This window comes from Sturnira hondurensis, unplaced genomic scaffold, assembly GCF_014824575.4.
Source record: "Sturnira hondurensis isolate 20B ecotype Veracruz unplaced genomic scaffold, ASM1482457v3 Scaffold0004089, whole genome shotgun sequence".
In the NCBI taxonomy this organism is placed as follows: Eukaryota; Metazoa; Chordata; class Mammalia; order Chiroptera; family Phyllostomidae; genus Sturnira; species Sturnira hondurensis.
Genome location: NW_028076720.1, coordinates 545,785 through 556,254, shown reverse-complemented (window position 1 = coordinate 556,254; position 10,470 = coordinate 545,785). Strand labels below are relative to the sequence as shown.

General features: G+C 53.2%; 2 long non-coding RNA genes across 2 annotated transcripts; one reads left to right on the top strand and one right to left on the bottom strand.

Moving 5' to 3' along the window:
- Positions 1-91: 91 nt before the first annotated feature.
- LOC118985110 (uncharacterized) lies at positions 92-2,162 on the bottom strand. The gene is made up of 2 exons (XR_005066058.1): positions 393-2,162; positions 92-285 (listed from the first exon to the last, which is right to left on the bottom strand). It is a non-coding gene; the product is annotated as an uncharacterized LOC118985110 (long non-coding RNA).
- Positions 2,163-3,157: 995 nt separating this feature from the next.
- LOC118985109 (uncharacterized) lies at positions 3,158-6,029 on the top strand. The gene is made up of 2 exons (XR_005066057.1): positions 3,158-5,728; positions 5,836-6,029. It is a non-coding gene; the product is annotated as an uncharacterized LOC118985109 (long non-coding RNA).
- Positions 6,030-10,470: the final 4,441 nt, after the last annotated feature.

Sequence of the window (10,470 nt, the reverse complement as noted above, 5' to 3'; positions counted from 1 at the left end):
TGGAACACCTGCCCCACCCAGTGCTTGGTGCTGGGTTATCGTGGTCAGTAGTGTTGGCTCTCGGCAGTCTTTATTTTACTTTGGTACTTTATTTTTAGAAAGAGTATAGCAAGAATACTTCCCCTGAACCCCATGGTGTGTTTTTTGTTATTGCTTCTCTCCTACACATAGCCACTGGCTCACCAGCTCACCCAAACCTCGAGGTGCCTGCCCCCAGTCTTCCTTACTTCCCCGGCTGCTGCTTCCTGCTCCACTCCCAGGCCCCGGCTGGTCTTAAGACAGGCCCTGGAGAGCCAGCTCCCACCGTGGGCACCGGAGCCTGTGCCCCTGGGAGGGGCACAGCTTCCTGTGCAGCCCCTGAAGTTTCTTGCAAGGAATCGGATGCCTTGGACCTGGAGAACACTGCCCCAGAGTGCACATGCCATTGTCGTGTGTGTTGGGATGGGCTTGAGGCACCTAAGTGAGGGACGCACCAACTGCCTCTCCCGGTCCCAGCAGGCTCTCGTTTCCTCAGCATTGGGCCTCCAGGATCTTGGCCTGCTTTTCCAAGTCAGCTTGGGTGGATGGGGATGGTTCTGGAAGGGTGAGCTGGGCCAGCCACTCATTGCCGATAGGTAGTCTAAGGACGGCTTTTCAAAATGGGAGATGGAGGGGTTCTGAGTGCCAGGCAGTCCTCAGGGAGAAGGGGTTAGGAAGCAGAGGAGGTGCGAGCCTGCCCTTCAGCCCCAGAGCCAAGAAAGGGTGGCCCCTGCGCTGATCTGCTAGCAGAGCCCAGCACAGGAAGAGAGCAGAGGCCACCTGGGAGCCAGCAGGGTGGTGGCTGAGGACACAGCTGGCGGTGAGGGCTCGGGTGCCCGGAGGGAACAGTGGGCCACATGCAAACCCCTGGCCAGTGTCCTGGCTGGGGTGTCCCGGTCCCCAGGGGGCTGGAGACTGGCCCTGAGGAGGCCTCACCCCAAGGCTGGCAGAGCCCCAGAGTGTGTGCAGCTGGGAACACTGGGTTCTTCCAGCTGAGACCTCTGCCCTGGGGTCATGGTTCTCACCTGCTCCCTTCTCTAGTTGATTTTCTAATGCCGGCAGTTTTATGGTAAACACCCACACTCACACCACTGAGATAAGCAGTGGGACATCTGTCGTCAGGGATTTGTGTGCAGGTGTTCTGTACCTGTGATGTCTCTAGGGAAGGAAGTACCTGAGAAAACGGGGCAGATGGGTGTCCCCTTGCCTTGTGAGGTGAATGTTCATAACAGATGTGACCCGGGCAGGTGGCACTGGAGCTTGCAGCTTCACCTCAGCATTCTGCTGACGACTGGTCCCCGCTCAGGCGGCCTTCTCTAAGTGGGTCTGGTCCTACCGAACAGACAGGGCCTGTGAACCAAGTCCGCTGTGCCCTGCCCTGGGGGGAACCCCCCAGGTGAGTCTGAGGCCCCTTTGTTCCAGGAGAAGCCTCAGGAGCCTCCTGGGTGGGGGCTTCTGCTGCTGGTGAGCCTCATTTGAGTCGCCTGTGTCATGCTAAATTCTGGGTTCCTAAGCAACAATAGTGGTTTTTAATGATTTTTATTTGAGCTTTACTGTATTTTTCCCATTACCATTTAGTCCCCTTACACCCCTCCCCCGCTCCCCGGCAATCACCACCTTGTTGTCCCTGCGTCGTCCTCTTTCCTTTTCTCTCAGTCCCTCCACCATCCCACAAGCCATCGCCTGCTTTCCATCTGTGAGTCTGTCCCTGTTTGGCTAAGCTGCAGTACTTTGAATGGTGTCCATCTGGGGCTGGGGAGCCAGGCTGGCGGTCAGGCCCTGACGTCTCAGGGGGTTTGTTTCCACGGAGGTGGCCGGGGCAGGGCCGAGGGTCAGAATAGACCCCGAGCCCTGGCACATGCATCCCGTCTCTGCCCAGAGCCCTTGCCTTTCTTTTGTTGCCCGAGTGGGCTGGAAGGTTTCAGATCTCTGGGTGCACACAGGGTGTCATGGGGCCTCCTGTCAGTAAAACGAAGTCAGAACCAGCTGGCACTCCTGTACGTGTGCCGCGTGGTTGTTGTGTGAGGTCGCGGTGCAGCTCTGTGCATCTGGTGCCTGGGACAAGCCTCTGGTCTCTGGGCCTCCACGTCCTCATTTGTAGTTGATGATGTCTCCCACCTCTTCCAGGTCGAGTATTTGAGAAACTGCAGAAGACAGCAGAAGACAGGGCAGAAGTGAAGGTTTTGTGTGCAAATTCAAACAGATAATTTCAGAATAAAAAGTGAGTGTTTCCAGTTAGGTTGACTGCAAACATTTGTGTGCAGAAAACCCTGTGCTTTTGCACATAGATTTCAGTGGGAGAATCTGGCAGAGAGTGTGTCTCACATTTAACTCAGGATGCACAGCCCCCTTAATTTCAATGTCCAGTGGCCATCCCTGTTCGCTGCAACCAAGCAGTGGTCCTGTCCATTTCCTAGTGATGGAAAGGAGCCAAGTGCATACGCCCTGTAATATAAACCCAGGAGGCGGAGTGGGACCTGGCAACAGAANGAAAATAGACGGGAGGGGAGGCAAAAATAGTATGGAAAATGTAGAAGCTGAAGGACTTGTGACACATGGACATAAACTAAAGGGGGGAACGAGGGGGGTGGGAGTGTGCAGGGTGGAGGGGAATGAAGGGGGGAAATGAGACAACTGTAATGGCATAATCAATAAAATATATATATATATGTATTTTTAAAGATTTTATTTATTTATCTGTAGAGGAGAAGGGAAGGAGAGAGGGAGAGAAGTATCAATGTATGGTTGCCTTTCGTGTGTCCCCCACTGGGAACTGGCCTGCAACCCAGGCATGTGTCCTGACTGGGAATCGAACCATGATCGTGTGGTTGGCAGGCCTGTGCTCAATCCACTGAGCTACACCAGCCAGGGCCTCATTGAGGAAATCTGACAGAGAGACTATCCTGTATTTAGCTTAAGACACCCAGCCCTCTTAATTTCAAGTCTCCAGTTGCCATCCCTGTCCTGCTGGTGGCAAAGCAGTGGTCCTATTTTCTGGTGTGTTCGTGGAAATCCAGTCTAGCCGCTGGTCTCCTGGAGAAGTTAAGTCCTTCATTCATGAGCCTGGGCCATGGGGCTGCTGGGCCTGAGCAGGGCAGCCACCAGGACACAGAGATGAGGCCTTGGCCACAGTCTGGAGCAGTGTCTGCAGTCACTTCTCAAGAGTCAAGGGGTGGGCAAAGGCAGGGTGGAGCCCATGTCACTGCTGTCTCAGGAGACCCCTGACCTGGGTTCCCAAAACTGAGGGAGGAGGAGCAGACAGCCCTGACTGGGAACCACTGAGTGAGTCCCACCCTGTCACTCCTCTGAGCCTGCCCAGTGATGCTCTGAGGACCAGCAAGGCACCCAGGCCACTCCAACAGCCCCGGACCGAGGTTCCCTACCCACACTGCCTGCCCAGCAGTAACACCGGCCCTTACTGGGAGGCAGTAAGTAAAGGCAGAATTGAATGCAACACCCAGCCAAGCATCATGGACAAATTGGGGCCCACTTGTCCCTCAGGGCTGCCACTTTGACACAACTGCGTGGTCTTGAAAATGGCAAGGGACAGGGCTTGACAACGTCAGGCTCTCCTGCAAGATTCTAAACAAAATAATTCTGTTGCCAGGTCCCACTCCGCCTCCTGGGTTTATATTACAGGGCGTATGCACTTGGCTCCTTTCCATCACTAGGAAATGGACAGGACCACTGCTTGGTTGCAGCGAACAGGGATGGCCACTGGACATTGAAATTAAGGGGGCTGTGCATCCTGAGTTAAATGTGAGACACACTCTCTGCCAGATTCTCCCACTGAAATCTATGTGCAAAAGCACAGGGTTTTCTGCACACAAATGTTTGCAGTCAACCTAACTGGAAACACTCACTTTTTATTCTGAAATTATCTGTTTGAATTTGCACACAAAACCTTCACTTCTGCCCTGTCTTCTGCTGTCTTCTGCAGTTTCTCAAATACTCGACCTGGAAGAGGTGGGAGACATCATCAACTACAAATGAGGACGTGGAGGCCCAGAGACCAGAGGCTTGTCCCAGGCACCAGATGCACAGAGCTGCACCGCGACCTCACACAACAACCACGCGGCACACGTACAGGAGTGCCAGCTGGTTCTGACTTCGTTTTACTGACAGGAGGCCCCATGACACCCTGTGTGCACCCAGAGATCTGAAACCTTCCAGCCCACTCGGGCAACAAAAGAAAGGCAAGGGCTCTGGGCAGAGACGGGATGCATGTGCCAGGGCTCGGGGTCTATTCTGACCCTCGGCCCTGCCCCGGCCACCTCCGTGGAAACAAACCCCCTGAGACGTCAGGGCCTGACCGCCAGCCTGGCTCCCCAGCCCCAGATGGACACCATTCAAAGTACTGCAGCTTAGCCAAACAGGGACAGACTCACAGATGGAAAGCAGGCGATGGCTTGTGGGATGGTGGAGGGACTGAGAGAAAAGGAAAGAGGACGACGCAGGGACAACAAGGTGGTGATTGCCGGGGAGCGGGGGAGGGGTGTAAGGGGACTAAATGGTAATGGGAAAAATACAGTAAAGCTCAAATAAAAATCATTAAAAACCACTATTGTTGCTTAGGAACCCAGAATTTAGCATGACACAGGCGACTCAAATGAGGCTCACCAGCAGCAGAAGCCCCCACCCAGGAGGCTCCTGAGGCTTCTCCTGGAACAAAGGGGCCTCAGACTCACCTGGGGGGTTCCCCCCAGGGCAGGGCACAGCGGACTTGGTTCACAGGCCCTGTCTGTTCGGTAGGACCAGACCCACTTAGAGAAGGCCGCCTGAGCGGGGACCAGTCGTCAGCAGAATGCTGAGGTGAAGCTGCAAGCTCCAGTGCCACCTGCCCGGGTCACATCTGTTATGAACATTCACCTCACAAGGCAAGGGGACACCCATCTGCCCCGTTTTCTCAGGTACTTCCTTCCCTAGAGACATCACAGGTACAGAACACCTGCACACAAATCCCTGACGACAGATGTCCCACTGCTTATCTCAGTGGTGTGAGTGTGGGTGTTTACCATAAAACTGCCGGCATTAGAAAATCAACTAGAGAAGGGAGCAGGTGAGAACCATGACCCCAGGGCAGAGGTCTCAGCTGGAAGAACCCAGTGTTCCCAGCTGCACACACTCTGGGGCTCTGCCAGCCTTGGGGTGAGGCCTCCTCAGGGCCAGTCTCCAGCCCCCTGGGGACCGGGACACCCCAGCCAGGACACTGGCCAGGGGTTTGCATGTGGCCCACTGTTCCCTCCGGGCACCCGAGCCCTCACCGCCAGCTGTGTCCTCAGCCACCACCCTGCTGGCTCCCAGGTGGCCTCTGCTCTCTTCCTGTGCTGGGCTCTGCTAGCAGATCAGCGCAGGGGCCACCCTTTCTTGGCTCTGGGGCTGAAGGGCAGGCTCGCACCTCCTCTGCTTCCTAACCCCTTCTCCCTGAGGACTGCCTGGCACTCAGAACCCCTCCATCTCCCATTTTGAAAAGCCGTCCTTAGACTACCTATCGGCAATGAGTGGCTGGCCCAGCTCACCCTTCCAGAACCATCCCCATCCACCCAAGCTGACTTGGAAAAGCAGGCCAAGATCCTGGAGGCCCAATGCTGAGGAAACGAGAGCCTGCTGGGACCGGGAGAGGCAGTTGGTGCGTCCCTCACTTAGGTGCCTCAAGCCCATCCCAACACACACGACAATGGCATGTGCACTCTGGGGCAGTGTTCTCCAGGTCCAAGGCATCCGATTCCTTGCAAGAAACTTCAGGGGCTGCACAGGAAGCTGTGCCCCTCCCAGGGGCACAGGCTCCGGTGCCCACGGTGGGAGCTGGCTCTCCAGGGCCTGTCTTAAGACCAGCCGGGGCCTGGGAGTGGAGCAGGAAGCAGCAGCCGGGGAAGTAAGGAAGACTGGGGGCAGGCACCTCGAGGTTTGGGTGAGCTGGTGAGCCAGTGGCTATGTGTAGGAGAGAAGCAATAACAAAAAACACACCATGGGGTTCAGGGGAAGTATTCTTGCTATACTCTTTCTAAAAATAAAGTACCAAAGTAAAATAAAGACTGCCGAGAGCCAACACTACTGACCACGATAACCCAGCACCAAGCACTGGGTGGGGCAGGTGTTCCATTCATCATCTTCCTTTCGGCTCACAGTGCCCCTGTGACTCAGAGAGGCACACAGCCAGGTCAGTTGTGGGTGGAGTCAAAGTCAGGCCCAGAGTGCCAACTGGGAAAATGCTCCTAGCCACCCAATAACCACATCCCACCAACTCCAAACTGGAATGTTGTGCGTGCTCTGTGGTGTGGGGAGCGCTTCCCAGTAAAGGCCTGGTGAGAGCACTGGTGCCCAGGGTGGCCTGCTGGCACCCTGGCCACACTGACCCCCCCTTGGCGCCAAGCACCAGCTCCTTTAGAGGACTTGAAAGACTGCTGGCGCAGGGACTGCTCACCTGGAGAGTCCCGGGGAAGGAGCCGTGAGCACCCACTCACAGGTGAGAGCAATCACTGATGACCTGGCACAGGCGGGCATCTGTGTCCCTACAACTGTCTTTGCAAAATCAGCCAGACCACCGTGTTCTGACTCTGGCTCTAAACCAAGACCAGTCACTGTCCTGCTGGAGAAGAGCAGCGGGAGGGTGCGTGTGCATTTGGCAGAAAGAGGAACTGCCCTGCAGCCGACACCACTTCCTCCAGGGCCACCCTCAGAGGACTGAGGGCAGGACAGCTGGTGGCCTGGGGGCTGATGCCCTGAAGCCAGCTCTTCTCACTCTTTCTTAGGACTTTTCCACGTGGGCTCTCGGGCAGGCTCCGGTAGAAGAGCCCTCAAGAGAGGTACCTAGTGAGGAGTGACCTCAGCGTTCACTGGCAGCAAGTACTGCTGTACTAGTGGAGGAAAGGGTTGGCAGCCCGCATGCAAGGGGACCGTTTCTTCAGGTCCTGAACAAACCGTGATGTGTGGTCGGTGCTAAGAACATACCCTGAGCCACATCCTCAGGCAAAGTGTGAACTAACACCCACTCGTGGCTTCAGACAGGCTGCTGCGGCCCTCCTGAGTGCACGAGGCACTTGCAGCAGCTCAGCACGTCGGCCCTTCACCTGAGTTCATTGCACGAAACCCAATGTGCCATTTCCACTCAAAATAACCCCCACTTCTCTTGCCAAGTGGCTTAAAACTTCATACTTCCACCCCACAGCCCCGTCACTTAGCCCTTTAGCCGTGTCTATAAAATTCCTTTCACTACCTTTCCGGTCCCGAGACTTGCCAACACCAACTACACCTGCAGTGAGCACAAGCAAAGAACTGCAAGGGGCATGTCAGCAGAACTTCCCCTCTGGCCCCACTCCTCAAAGACCCATCTGCCGCCAATGACTCCGCAATGCTGAAGCCAGGAAAACAGCCCTGTCAGAGGACAAACGCAAATGGGCCACCCTCAGTCTTCTCCAGGCCTGGCTCAGTGGCAGAGACCAAACACCCTCAAATCCTACTTCATCTGGGTGGTTACCCACCAAGTAGCATTTCCTGTTGCCCTTAAACTCTGAAAGCCTCTCCACACTGACAGGAGGGCTGATTCAGCTCTAAACAAAGTCTAACCTGTTCAACGATACCTAGGGGCCAGGTACCACAGAGTACAGAGACAATCAAAATGAATCACAGGTCAAGCATTTAGGAAACACTTCCGGGAAGGAGTACTGCAGCTTGCCGGCCCCTAAGGGAACATGGCAGAGAAAAATGACCCAGGACAGGTGAAGTGAGTAACAGACTCAGACCCAGCCCTGATGCAGGAAAAGAGAATTCGCACTCGCACTGTCTACAAAGAGAACCTCATGGTAGCAATGGGCCCAGAGTCAGAACTTGAGACAAGAGGGCAAGGGTTTGGGGGCTTGGGAGATGGGAATGGATCCCAGGCTCAGTCCTGAGACAGGGAATGTGAAGACTTAGGGGAGGGGGGACCATTTGAAACCCAGCTTCCCATCCTCCCCTAACAACCTATCTGTTGACTTATTAAAAAATACTCAAGGAAATGTCCTGTAACTCCACCTCCCCTGCACCACTTCCCCAGCTGACCTCCCCACCAGAACCTGCATTTAACAGCAAGCCACAGGCATTGTCCCAGTGAACTCCAAACCCATCAGGTTCCTGAAAGGTTCCAGGTCTTCCCGCAACTCCTCCCCTTTCCATCTCCCCACCCAACCCCTGTCCAAGCACCACCTTCTGCCTGCCCAGGTGCTCCATCAACACTAGTGAAATGCCCAGTAGGGAATCTTCACCAGGCCAACACTTGGCTTCAGCCCTAGGATTATCTGCCAGGTGTGCTTTCATGAATCCTATCGAGGAGGCCAGGGCTTGAGATTTTTACATGCGAATCAACATCCTGTTTGTCTTCTGGTTTGTAATTAGGAGCAGAGCCAGTGTCCCACTCCAAACACCCCTTCCCCTTCTCCCTACAATCCTCAGATTGGTCACTTGGGGTTTAATTATTTAAGAGTCAATCTCTGGGGCATTCTTTCATCAGATCCAGGGGCGAGGGCAAGTGGGGGGACCTGAAAAGACCGAGTATCATACATGCCCTCATTGGAAGTAAAAAACCCCATGACTATGGCTGTTAGCATTACTTTTTTTGGCACATTGGCACTATCTGTGATTAAAACTAACTCTTAATCAACTATTTTATGAGACAAACTGGAACTGCTACCTTACCTTCAGGTTCTAAATTTGTTTTATATTTTAGAAAAAAATATGGTTAAGTGGATAATAATTGAGAAAGTAACAATGTAGATACATTCTAATAGATTACCCTCTCCCAGAAGATTCCTGGTACAGTAAAGCATTAATTTTTTAAGTTGTCTTGAAACAGTACAATGAAAGGGTGAATTGACTTAACTGTAAACTATAGTTAATTGGCTCAGAATCAATTGTTTCAGTGTTGAATAGCCAGCCATCGCCTCAAAACAACCCAATGGTGAAAAGCAACTTAAAATCTGACTCAATATACAAAACAGGAACACTGGAGTAGAAATTCTAGTGAATGACTACTAAGGCCCACTGTTTTAAAAGAAAATCAAAACAACAGAATACAGATTCATACTATAAAAGGAAAACGATAGCTCAGAAAAGCCTACTTCTATCCTGGAGATGATTGTCACTTTCTGGGAGGTCATTTCTCTTAGCTTGGCCAAAGGAGCAATGGAAATAGCTGTGGGGTGGGTGGTGGGGGGTAGGAGGTGGGGAAGAAGAGGGCCAAAGTTTGACATCTCAAACTCTGATTTCAATCCACGGGGCTGGTTTTGCAGTAACTCAAGAGTTCTCATTTCCTGATCATAGGTGATGCCACCCTGAGAATGGTCTCTGTCATGTTTCTGAAACTTGAAGGACGTGAATTTTTCTGGGAAGCCTAATGCCTGGCCAATGTTGGGCTGGCAAGGAACAAAGTCAAGCGCTATTGTGTAGGCCCAGCTGAGAGACCCAGAAAAGAAAGAGTAAGACTTGTATATTCCCTAGGGTAAATATAGGTAATGACTATTTTTCCAACAGAGCCTTTGCTCAGTTTCAATCTGGTACAGCTTCCGGGATACTCTTCCTCAACCACACAAGCCTTGTAAAGGTAAGCAACAAAATAATTTCTATTACTATCTGGAAAAACAGTGTATTATATTTGACAAAAAGATAAGCTCCAAAAGGAAATTCCCAGCCTTTTGCATGGGCAGTGAAAAGCTAGGGTAATAAGAAAGCAGATTGAAAAATATTTCCTACCTGGCCCTTCCTTGAGGAACCCCATGACTTGAGGGGTTCCTCAACCCCATGAGTTGATTCACGTTCCTTGAGGAACCTATGAGCAACGTTCCCTTTGAAATATTCTATGGACAGCACCTTCTTAGAGTGCCGAATGGGGTGAGTGTTGTGGCTAAAAACTATGGGGCACCAATTCTCTAACAGCAGGTTACTGGGAAAGGCAGGCCACCGTGTTACCGCCGCCCCCACCCCCAACATTAATTCAAACGTCTGGAATGTGGAAAGAACCCAAGCGTCCTCTGATTCCAAAACCAATAGGTACACTGGAACGGAGAAAAAGGTGTTCACACACCAAGGGCAAAAGAATCTAGGGAAGAAAAGAGAGTATAGATTCACAGCAAAGTCCAGGATGTAGGAAACCTCCACCGACGAGCAGTGAGAGCTAGAAAGAGACTGCTAGAAAGAGACGCGACGTGGAGTGACTAGGGATCCTTGAGAGTAGTAGGCGCTAGAGCGCCGTCCTCTTTCCCCCGCCCAGGGCAGGGAGTTTGGAGACTCGGGTCAGCAGGTGACACGGGGAGTGCGGGGTTCGGAGCGCGGAACGCGTCTCCTCAGCATGAGGCAGCGGGGGTAGGCGGGCCGCAGTCCAGGGCGACCTGGCCCCTCCTGGCCGGCCTGCGCAGCCCTCACCTTATCTGAGTCCAGGTCGGGGTCGGCCTGGCACAAACGGTACAGGAAAGATTTCGG